Here is a 12662-nt window from a genome sequence, read left to right as displayed (position 1 = left end):
TGGGAAAAAAATCTATATTCTGTATTTGTATTTTTTAAGTTAGTAGTTAAAATATTATGAAAGTAAAACACATGCAAAAGAATATAAATAACTTGAAATATTTTATATTAACTGTTATTTAAGTTTTTAAAAAATTCTGTGTTCAAGTGAAGAAAATCAGCACTATAAATGCCTCAGTAACTTGAGATTTTAAATGAGCTATCTCTGCAAAGTGCTTGTTTATATTAAATAGTAAAATCAATTTTACCTTTTGGCTTTATTAAATAAAATTATGACTAAGCATCTGGAAGACATTTTCTTAAATGGAAAATTTCAAAATTTAAAACAAATTACTGTTTCTTACACACATTTTACTGATAATTTCAGGAGAGAATTTTTTGATCATTGGCTAAATTTCTTTCTCATTTTTACATCTTATCTGCCTTGTTCCTTTTTTTGTTTTTGTTTTTAAAATGTATTTATTTTATTTGGAGGATAATTACTTTACAATACTGTGATGGTTTTTGTCATACCTCACATCAGTGGGCCATGGGCTTTATTTTTATCACTTTGCATGCTCTCCCAGTTCCAAAATGCTGAGTCTTTTTTTTTTTTTTTTTTGCTATCGAAATAGAACATTTTTTCTCATTTGAAATTCTTTAAACAGGTTTGTTGTCATTTTCAGCCCCGGTTTAGCTTTCAGCTCTCCCCTCCCACCACCTTTGATACAAACACAGTGAAAGGTAGAATGAACCCTGAGAATGAATCCCACTTCTGTAAGTTTAAATATTCAGGAATGGACAATGTTCCTTTTCAAGGCAATGACCCTTCTTGATTTATTAGCTTCTCCTTCTGGATTTATCCATGTGGGAAAACTGCCAAAGCTCATTTGTCTTTTCCTGCCTGTATCCTTATGTCATGACATTGAGGTACTTTGTTCTGCAAAAGTATTTTTAAAAGGTGACATGTCTTTCCCTGTGGAACATTTAAATAATAATAAAAACCACTTTTAATTAGGATCTGGAATAACTGCTAAGAAAAGAGTGGGAATGGAGCATAGCCCTCCACAGCACTCACAGTAGATCGATTTCACGTTTTTTAAGTTATCCCTGGCCACACTTGAACATAGCTCTGGTATACTGAAGCTGTTTTTCTTTGAGATATCCAGCTCTCTCTTTCTGTGCAAGGCTAAGCCTTCTCTGTATTAAGAACTGTGAAGATCCCATTTTACTGTTACCAGTACTATTTACCAAAACATTTGTTTTAGCTCTTATTGTTCCTCTCCATATTCAATTTAGAACATCAGGAAAACAGAATAGACAGATATTTTTTTATCATCCTAATATCTGAAGCAATGTCTTACTACATGTATAATTAAACATTTAGAATATTTTTGTTGTGAAACACAAGATTACATAAGCCATCTTATCCATTTTATGGAATAGGAAACCAAGGCCAAGAAACACAAAATATTTAGTACAGACAGTGCTAAATCTCCGGTTTTCCATTGCCGTATTTATTTCATGAGTAATAATCTAAAGCTATATAACAATTTTGTTTCAAGATAATCATAAAGAAAAAAGAACTTATAACTAATTCAGACTGAGGAAATTAAGAAAAATATCATAATCATATTTGGACATATTTTCTATAACATGGAAACATTTTATCAGAAATAGAAAATAGAAACATTTAAACAACATTACTCAGACATTTGCTTTTTCTTTTTAAATGAGATTTTTTTGCAAAAAGTTCCCTATCTTTTCTTATTCTCTCAACTTGTACATATCTTATGTTCCAAGCACAGGAGAAAGTGCAAATGATGCCTTATCCACGAAGTCTTCCCAAACACCACAATTTGTTCTTGCATTACACTCCACACTTTCATCTACTCATACTGTACTATAATTATTTGTTCATATTTCAGTCTTCTCTATCAAAATGCGAGTTCCCCCAGGGAAGGAAACATATCATTCATTTTTGTATCTCTGGTGCCAGCACTATGGTAGACATTCATTAGTATTTGCTAAGTGACTCAATATATGAATGACTGCCCCAGAAATTCCACTCCTGGCCATATATCTGGAGAAAACCATAACTGAAAAAGATATAGGTGCCCAAATGTTCACTGCAGCACTATTTACAATAGCCAGGACATGGAAACAATCTAAATGTCCATCAGCAGAGGAATGGATAAAGAAGATGCGATGTGGTACATACATTCATGGAATATTACTCAGCCATAAAAGGAACAAAACCATGCCATTAGCAGAGACACGGGTGGACCTAGAGACTATCACAGTGTGAAACTAAGTCAGAAAGAGAAAAACAAATATCATATATTAATGCCTACATGTGGAATTTAGGAAAATGGTGTAGATGATCTTAGTTGCAAAGGAGAAAGAGAGACACAGACATAGAGAACAAACATATGGATACCCAGGGGGAAAGGAGGAGGAGGGTGAATCGGGAGATAAGGGACTGACATATATATACTACTGTGTATAAATAGATAACAAATGAGATACAATTGTATAGCACTGGGAATTCAATGCTCTGTGGTGACCTAATGGGGAGGAAATCCAAAAAATGAGGGGATATATATATATATATGTATAGCTGATTTACCTGTATGGATGTGAGAGTTGGACTGTGAAGAAAGCTGAGCGCCAAAGAATTGATGCTTTTGAACTGTGGTGTTGGAGAAGACTCTTGAGAGTCCCTTGGACTGCAAGGAGATCCAACCAGTCCATCCTAAAGGAGATCAGTCCTGGGTGTTCATTGGAAGGACTGATGCTGAAGCTGAAACTCCAATACTTTGGCCACCTCATGCGAAGAATTGACTCATTGGAAAAGACCCTGCTGCTGGGAGGGATTGGGGGCAGGAGGAGAAGGGGACGACAGAGGATGAGATGGCTGGATGGCATCACTGACTCGATGGACGTGAGTCTGAGTGAACTCCGGAAGTTGGTGATGGACAGGGAGGACTGGCGTGCTGCGATTAATGGGGTTGCAAAGAGTGGGACACAACTGAGCGACTGAACTGAACTGAACTGAACAGCAGAAACTAACAACACTGTGGAGAAACTATACTCAAATAATGTGGTGTATGTGTGTATGTGAATGGTTGCTTCATGGTAATTTGCCAAAGTATTCTTGAGCTTTTTACATATAGTTTTTTCAAAGTATTCTCAATGTGAATGAATGTACCTACTGAAGGTTGTAACAATAAACCATCTATTTTCCCTCCCTCATTCCCTGAGTATAACCATAATTTCAGCTTCCAAAGAGGATTATTATAAGGCATTCACTTAGTAATTACACTTGAGCAAGCTATGGAATTTCAAATAGAGATGTATTTTTGTTCACTACCCCCTTTATTATGCTGTCAAATTATTTCCAGTATGTTTCAAAGCCTAATAAAATGCATTAATTGATATTCTGATGGTTTAAGAGAATGAATGTAGCCCTCACATTTTCAATGAAATACCAGGGGATAACAAAAGTCCAAAGGAATAAAATACAGAATTAGTATTAACGATAAGAGCCAACAAAATATTTCATCCAACTGAGGTTTCACAACACAATAGAGATATGAAGAAGTTAAAGTACAAACCCAGGTCATAATACCAGAAGACAAGAAATTAAAAACTGGGATGAAGGAGGAAATTATAAAAATGATAATGATAAAATGGAGAAATATGCCTAGATATTTCCTTTTCCACCCACATATATAAAACTAAAGAATATAATATCAAGAAAAATCATTAAATGATATAGAATTTACCAGTAAGATTATGGGAGTAGGGGTGTTCACTTTTTATTAATTTTTGGAGCTTTCAAAATGTCACATGAACATTTATTACTTTTGATTACATGAAAATAAAATAAATAACTGACAAATTGTTTAGTACTTATAGGTCTTAAGCACTGAAACTTTCCTGAAAGAGGTTCTGAAATATCCATCCCTGGAGATTATTAGAAATAAGATAGAGACAGATTAGTTTGGAACAGGTCAAGTAGAACTTGCGTAAATGGTGACCTCTACATCTGCCTTCCATTCATAATGTCTATGATTGATTCTAAGCATTGTTTAAAACAGAAAAAGTGCTGTTTTTAAGGAAACATAATCTAGCATGCAATAGAAATAGATTTTTGTTTGAGGAACTAGTAAGGCCCATAAATTCATACCTTACTGCATTATCAAATAAATCTTTTTCCTCTTGCTTTCTGAGATTTCTCTAAATTCCAAATTATCTTGCCTTTTCTTCTTTTCAAAAAATATCTATTTTGAAGAAACTCAGAACAAATTATAATAAAAACACAAAAATGTATTCTGTAATGCAAATCCCTGTGAGGTACAAGTGTAACCAGAGAAAGGATAAATGCTCTTAGCCACACATAATCCTACATTTATAGAACACTCAGGATAAGAAACAATATCACGAACCAAAGAAATAGATATTTCCCTCACACCCCCAAACCACTACCCAAAGGAAATACAAGAAAAAAAAATGGATCTCTGGTACATATACAGGTGGAATATTTTGGTGATATTTGGTTGATATTTGACTATTTTGATCTAAACAAAAGTCAATTACATGTGACTCAATGCATAGCATGTTTATTTCCAAAAAGCAACAGCAAAATGATTATCATGTACAATATCACATTTCGTTAAATAAATGGCATTAGTGTAAACAAAAAACTTTGTGACCCTAAGGACTGTAGCTTGCCAGACTCCTACGTCCATGGAATTCTCTAAGCAACAGTGGTGGAGTGGGTTGCCATTTCCTTCTCCAAGTGAAAACTTCCCAACCCAGGAATCAAACCCAGGTCTCCTGCATTATAGGCAGAATTTTACCATCTGAGCCACCAGGGAAGTCCTTAATGTAAGAAAACTATTCAGATATGAAATGAAAAATGATTTTGGAAACATCTGTCTCTTGGAAATTGTGTCTTCTTATAAGTATGTTAACTTAAGCCTGCTCTCAGATAAATCTTTTAAAACAAAGCAACAAAGAGAGAGAATAGAAACAATTTTTTGACAGATGAGTTTGAAAAAAAAATTATTATCAAAAAATTCAATAAGCCAGGCGAAATGTAGTTTTCATTGATACATAACTTACATATCATATTACACAATTTTAGATTCAAATTCCAAATGAGACTTGCTTAGTTAAGAGCTACTTTTCTAATTATTTCCAGGTGCCTGGTATTAGTGCAAATACATATCACACATATATGATAAAAAAACATAGTAATGTATGTATCCAATTGTGTAAGGATGTCACTCAACTATTTTTGCTGCATTTCTTTATTTCATAAAGTTGTATTGAAGTTTCTAGCTTTAGTTGATAAAAATCCCCAAACCAGAGCACCATAGATATTTCACTCAAGATGAAGAGAACCAACCCTAAAATTATTCAGTTCAGTTCAGTCGCTCAGTCGTGTCCAACTCTTTGTGACCCCATGAATCGCAGCGTGCCAGGCCTCCCTGTCCATCACCAACTCCCGGAGTTTACCCAAACTCACGTCCATCGAGTCGGTGATGCCATCCAGCCATCTCATCCTCTGTTGTCCCCTTCTCCTCCTGCCCCCAATCTCTCCCAGCATCAAGGTCTTTTCTAGTGAGTCGACTCTTCACATGAAGTGGCCAAAGTATTAGAGTTTCAGCTTCAGCATCAGTCCTTCCAATGAACACCCAGGACTGATCTCCTTTAGGATGGACTGGTTGGATCTCCTTGCAGTCCAAGGGACTCTCAAGTGTCTTCTCCAGCACCACAGTTCAAAAGCATCAATTCTTTGGCGCTCAGCTTTCTTCACAGTCCAACTCGCATATCCATACATGACCACTGGAAAAACCATAGCCTTGACTAGATGGACCTTTGTTGGCAAAGTAATGTCTCTGCTTTTTAATATACTGTTTAGGTTGGTCATAACTTTCCTTCCAAGGAGTAAGCATCTTTTAATTTCATGGCTGCAATCACCATCTGCAGTGATTTGGGGCAGGAATCCCTTAGAAGAAATGGAATAACCATTATCGTCAACAAAAGAGTCTGAAATGCAGTACTTGGATGCAATCTCAAAAACCAAAGAATGATCTCTGTTCGTTTCCAAGGCAAACCATTCAATATCACAGTGATCCAATCCTATGCCCTAGTCAGTAACGCTGAAGAAGCTGAAGTTGAATGGTCTGTGAAGACCTACAAGACCTTTTAGAACTAACACCCAAAAAAGATGTCCTTTTCATTATAGGGGACTGGAACGCACAACTAGGAAGTCAAGAAACACCTGGAGTAACAGGCAAATTTGGTCTTGGAATACGGAATGAAGCAGGGCAAAGGCTAATAGAGTTTTGCCAAGAGAACGCACTGGTCATAGCAAACACCCTCTTCCAACAACACAAGAGAAGACTCTACACATGGACATCACCAGATGGTCAACACTGAAATCAGATTGATTATATTCTTTGCAGCCAAAGATGGAGAAGCTCTATACAGTCAGCAAAAACAAGACCAGGAGCTGACTGTGGCTCAGATCATGAATCCTTATTGCCAAATTCAGACTGAAATTGAAGAAAGTAGGGAAAACCACTAGACCATTCAGGTATGATCTAAAATTATTAAGTAATAAAAAAATTTTAAGAATTTTTTAAGAAAATTTCTTAAAATTTCAAATTTAGAAAAGACTTTTTAAAAGGAAAACTCTGGAAATGTGATGAGAAAATGTAGCTTTAATTCAGTGAATATTTAATGTATTTTAAATATGCAATACAATCCTCCCTACATGGGAAGCTAGTTTATCTTTGGTGCATAAGGCAGTACATACTATATACTCTGCTCTGTAGGAAACTAAAAACCTTCAGAGAGAATTAAGAGGCTAGAAAGAGACGGGCAGTGCTTATAAATTCACATATTGAGGGGAGCATGTTTTATTTAGAGAGTACTTCAACTTCATCTATCACAATGCAGTCTGATTTCAGTTATGCTTTATCAGGTTCCTGTGCAATTGTTCTTTCTGCCAAAAGAGAGTATATCTCAGAACTTTCTGACAAGATTCAGGCCCTGCCAGCAATTCTCAAACTGAAGTAATAAAGCCACTTGTTGATGTTTAAATCTCCAAAAGCTGAAGGCAGACAGGACACTAAATAAAAACAGAGAAAGAGGCTATTGAACACAACACTCTATTTTTTAAGCAACTCACCTTTATGACAAAGTTTGAACACTATTCAACATTCCTTTTGATTTCTGACCTCTGCTGTTTTTTTTTTTTTATTTTTTTCACATATCTAAAAGCAAACCAGAACTTCTCTCCTGCCTGTTCTAAAACCACTTATTCTCATTCTGTTCCTTTTTTTGCAATATTTTTATTCCTGAAAACTTAATACATCCAAAATCTTTTCCCATGTGTCCAGAAAGGCTGAAATCAGTCTCCCAACAATTACAACAAAACAGTTTCCACTTGTAAGCCAGCAACGATCAACCTACCTAATCAAACATGCCTTGAAAGCAGAAAGCAGGAGAGAGAAAAGAGAATGAAGAGGAAAAGAAGAAGGAAGAGAGGAAAGAAAAATCACTGGCAAAGCCCATTAAAAATCCCGCGGGAAACAGAAACAGTGTAGGTAATCAAGTCTGACCTTTCCCAGTTCTTTTCATCCACGTTTCATGTAGTTACACTTGTTCATAGAATGCCACACGCAGATGCCTGGTCCTGGGGTTTCAGACCAGGCTTCCTACGGCCAAACGCCTGCCCCAGACCCGCAGCTCTGGGAGCCGTGTGGAGAAGCGCCGCCCCTGCATTTACGATGGCGGCCCGCCTGCGCAGAGGCTGCCGGAACTGCAGTCTTAAGCGGGAGCAACGCAGCTGTGCTGGCCCCGCAACAACTCCAGCAAAGCAGCCCTGTAGCCCACGGCCTGTGCTCTAGCGTGCCGGCTCACACTTGTCTACTGTGTTACTGAAGAACGACGTTTTCCTTTGCTTTTCAACCAGACTTTGTCTCTTTCTACTGGCTGTGACAAGACTAGGCAGAAGGACCCTTCTTGGGGCCCAGCTCAAAACGGTGAGTAACAAAAGGAAATGTTGATAAATCTGTAGTCACATTCTTGTTTACTTGTATACCGTCGATCCAAAGTGGTCTAAGATAATTGTGTGGGCCTACTAAGTCTATTCAATTGTGTCAGACTCTTTGTGACCCTATGGACTATAATCCGCCAGGCTCCTCTGTTCATGGAATTCTCCAGGCGAGAATACTGGAGTGGGTTGCCATGCCCTCCTCCAGGGGATCTTCCCCACCCAGGGATCCAACCTGCATCTCCAGTGACTCCTCCACTGGCAGGCAGATTCTTTACCCTTGAGCTACCTGGGAATTGGAATTCACCTTCCAACACAGGAGACACAAGTTCAGTTCACTTCAGTTCAGTCACTCAGTCGTGTTCGACTCTTTGTGACCCCATGAATCGCAGCACAGCCAGGCCTCCCTGTCCATCACCAACTCCCAGAGTTCACCCAAACTCATGTGCATCGAGTTGGTGATGCCATCCAGCCATCTCATCCTCTGTCGTCCCATTCTCCTCCTGCCCCCGATCCCTCCAGCATCAGAGTCTTTTCCAATGAGTCAACTCTTCACATCAGGTGGCCAAAGTATTGGAGCTTCAGCCTCAGCATCAGTTCTTCCAAAGAACACCCAGGACTGGTCTCCTTTAGGATGGACTGGTTGGATCTCCTTGCAGTCCAAGGGACTCAGAAGAGTCTTCTCCAACATCACAGTTCAAAAGCATCAATTCTTTGGCGCTTAGCTTTCTTCACAGTCCAACTCTCACATCCATACATGACCATTGGAAAAACCATAGCCTTGTCTAGACAAACCTTTGTTGGCAAAGTAATGTCTCTGCTTTTGAATATGCTGTCTAAGTTGGTCATAACTTTCCTTCAAAGGAGTAAGCGTCTTTTAATTTCATGGCTGCAATCACCATCTGCAGTGATTTTGGAGCCCCCCCAGAATAAAGTCTGACACTGTTTCCACTGTTTCCCCATCTATTTGCCATGAAGTGATGGGATCAGATGCCATGATCTTCGTTTTCTGAATGTTGAACTTTAAGCCAACTTTTTCACTCTCCTCTTTCACTTCTATCAAGAGGCTTTTGAGTTCCTCTTCACTTTCTGCCATAAGGGTGGTGTCATGTGCATATCTGAGGTTATTGATATTTCTCCTGGCAATCTTGATTCCAGCTTATGCTTCTTCCAGCCCAGCGTTTCTCATGATGTACTCTGCATAGAAGTTAAATAAACAGGGTGACAATATACAGCTTGACGTATTCCTTTTCCTATTTGGAACCAGTCTGTTGTTCCATGTCCAGTTATGACTGTTGCTTCCTGATCTGCATTTAGGTTTCTCAAGAGACAGGTCAGGTGGTAAGTTATTCCCATCTCTTTCAGAATTTTCCACAGTTCATTGTGATCCACACAGTCAAAGGCTTTGGCATAGTCAATAATTCAGAAATAGATGTTTTTCTGGAACTCTCTTGCTTTTTCTATAATCCAGCAGATGTTGGCAAGTTGATCTCTGGTTCCTCTGCCTTTTCTAAAACCAGCTTGAACATCTGGAGGTTCACAGTTTGCATACTGCTGAAGCCTGGCTTGGAGAATTGTGAGCATTACTTTACTAGCATGTGAGATGACTGTAATTATGCGGTAGTTTGAGCATTCTTTGGCATTGCCTTTCTTTGGGATTGGAATGAAAACTGACCTTTTCCAGTGCTGTGGCCACTGCTGAGTTTTCCAAATTTTCTGGCAAATTTGCTGGTCATAGCAAACACCCTCTTCCAACAACACAAGAGAAGACTCTACACATGGACATCACCAGATGGTCAACACCAAAATCAGATTGATTATATTCTTTGCAGCCAAAGATGGAGAAGCACTATAGTCAGCAAAAACAAGACTGGGAGCTGACTGTGGCTCAGATCATGAACTCCTTATTGCCAAATTCAGACTTAAATTGAAGAAAGTAGGGAAAACCACTAGAACATTCAGGTATGACCTAAATCAAATCCTGAGGCTGTCTGAGGAGGTCTTACAAATAGCTGTGAAAAGAAGAGAAGACAAAAGCAAAGGAAAAAAGGAAAGATATACCCATTTGAACGCAGAGTTCCAAAGAATAGTGAGAGATAAGAAAGCCTCCTCAGCAATCAGTGCAAAGAAATAGAGGAAAACAACAGAATGGGAAAGATTAGAGATCTCTTCAATAAAATTAGAGATACCAAGGGAATATTTCATGCAAAGATGGGCTCAATAAAGGACAGAAATGGTATGGACATAACAGAAGCAGCAGATATTAAGAAGAGATGGCAATAATACACAGAAGAACTGTACAAAAAAGATCTTCATGACCCAGATAATCACGATGGTGTGATCACTCACCTACAGCCAGACATCCTGGAGTGTGAACTCAAGTGGGCCTTAGGAAGCATCACTGTGAACAAAGCTAGTGGAGTGATGGAATTCCAGTTGAGCTATTTCAAATTCTGAAAGATGATGCTGTGAAAGTGCTGCACTCAATATGCCAGCAAATTTGGAGACACAATGGAAGCCCCTAAATTAATTACTTGGAACCAAAACGCATTTATGCAAAACACAAGGACTTCCTGTGAAGTAGTATAAAGTTATAACTTCATTCATAACTCTGTCAGTAAAGAATCTGCCTGCAATGCAGGAGACCCTGGTTCCATTCTTAGGTCAGGAAGGTCCCCTGGAGAAGGAAATGCAACCCACTCCAGTATTCTTGCCAGGAAAATTCCATGGACAGAGGAACCTGGCAGGCTACATACAGTCAATGGGGTCGTGAAAGTCAGACACAACTTAGCAACTGAACAACCAACCATGTAAAATTATACAATAACAACCACAACAAGCAAACACATCATAAAACTTGAAAACTCTTGTTTGTGGCAGCTACAAGATCAGAAATATTTTAGGCAGTCTTTTTATTTATCTCTTGCCTAAGTGAATATTAATACACAATTTATGCAAAGTTATAAAGCCTGTGAAAGTGTCCTTAGCTTCCAGGCTTCTCTTTCTGTGTCGTTCTTCCTCCTTTCCCAATATTGCAGCCCTCAAGGACCCCAATGGCCTCTTGCTTTTTTACTGTCTCCTGCCCTTCCAGTATTAATTTATAACTGAGGGCACGGCATATTTATGAAGTGAGCTTCATTCATGGTAGGATGTTTCATGAGCCAGGCACTTAACATTTGTGCCTTTAACCTCACGGAGACAAAGGACTATCTGCTTATTTGTTTGTCTCTGCTGATTACCTTTATTTGAAAAAAACAAAAACAAAACAAAACTCTGTAAAGCCTCAGCCTAGGAAGGTAAGCATAATCACACTCAGCTGGGCTGAACAGAAAAAAAAAAAAAAAGTTTATAATTAGGACTGATTTTCAAACCACAAATCATTTGGAATTACCTGGAGTCTTTGTAAAAATGAAGATCCATGAGCCACATTCCATACCCAATAATCCTAATCTCTGCTGGAGAAGCTCCATGTTGCCCCAAAGTACAGATGATTCTCAACAGCTGAGCCCTGAGAGCTACTACTTGAAGACAATGATTCAACGTCTATTCATATGAAAAAGCAGTGCCACAACTGAATGCGTTTTTTTCTGAAATAAACTTCTCCTATGATGTGTGCTTAATTTTTTTTCAGTATGCTATTTCTGTTTTATTTTCTGCAATGTATTATTTAGCTTAGAGAGATTGTTATAACAATCCTCTTTAACAAAAAGCCCCCACTGGGCTGGTTTTACAAGTAAAAGATGATGTCACTGACATCTCTTTTAGCATCTCTGATCTTAACATGTAGTGGAAATTAAATTAATGAAAACAAAGGCCATCAAAGGGATTATAAATTAATTTTCTCTTCACTCAAATGAACAGCAGGAGAAAATAATTTTTGCTCTGATTGAAAATGACATCATGCTGTCTTCTACAAAATAGCATCCTCTGAGTAATTCTATTTAATTTTTTTTAATTTAGTTCATTTTAAAACTACAGTAGATTATTTCAAAGAGTTTTTTTTTTTCTCCAAAAAAAGTTAAATACTGTTGGCTACATTATCTTGTGTTTTAAGTTAGAAGAATTAATTGATTATGTGGTTTTCTCTTATACCATTTTTTCAGTTTTAGGGTAAATCCTCCTGTGTTGAGTCACTCAGTCATGTCTAACTCTTTGCAACCCCATAGGCTGTAGCCCACCAGTTTCTTCTGTCCATGGGATTTTCCAGGGAATAATACTGGAGTGGGTTGCCATTACCTTCTCTGGGCAATATTCCCTTCCCAGGGATCGAACCATGATTCCTGTATCTCCTGCATTGGCTGCTGCTGCTGCTGCTAAGTCGCTTCATTCGTGTCCGATTCTGTGCGACCCCATAGACGGCAGCCCACCAGGCTCCCCCGTCCCTGGGATTCTCCAGGCAAGAACACTGGAGTGGGTTGCCATGTCCTTCTCCAATGCATGAAAGTGAAAAAATAAAGTGAAGTCGCTCAGTCGTGTCCAACTCCCAGCGACCGCATGGACTGCAGCCCACCAGGCCCCTCCATCCATGGGATTTTCCAGGCAAGAGTACTGGAGTGGGGTGCCATTGCCTTCTCTGCCTGCATTGGCAGGTGGGTTCTTTACCACTGAGC

The sequence above is a fragment of the Bison bison genome, unplaced genomic scaffold, assembly GCF_000754665.1.
Source record: "Bison bison bison isolate TAMUID 2011002044 unplaced genomic scaffold, Bison_UMD1.0 scf7180017864385, whole genome shotgun sequence".
NCBI lineage: Eukaryota > Metazoa > Chordata > Mammalia > Artiodactyla > Bovidae > Bison > Bison bison.
This window is presented reverse-complemented; position numbering follows the sequence as displayed.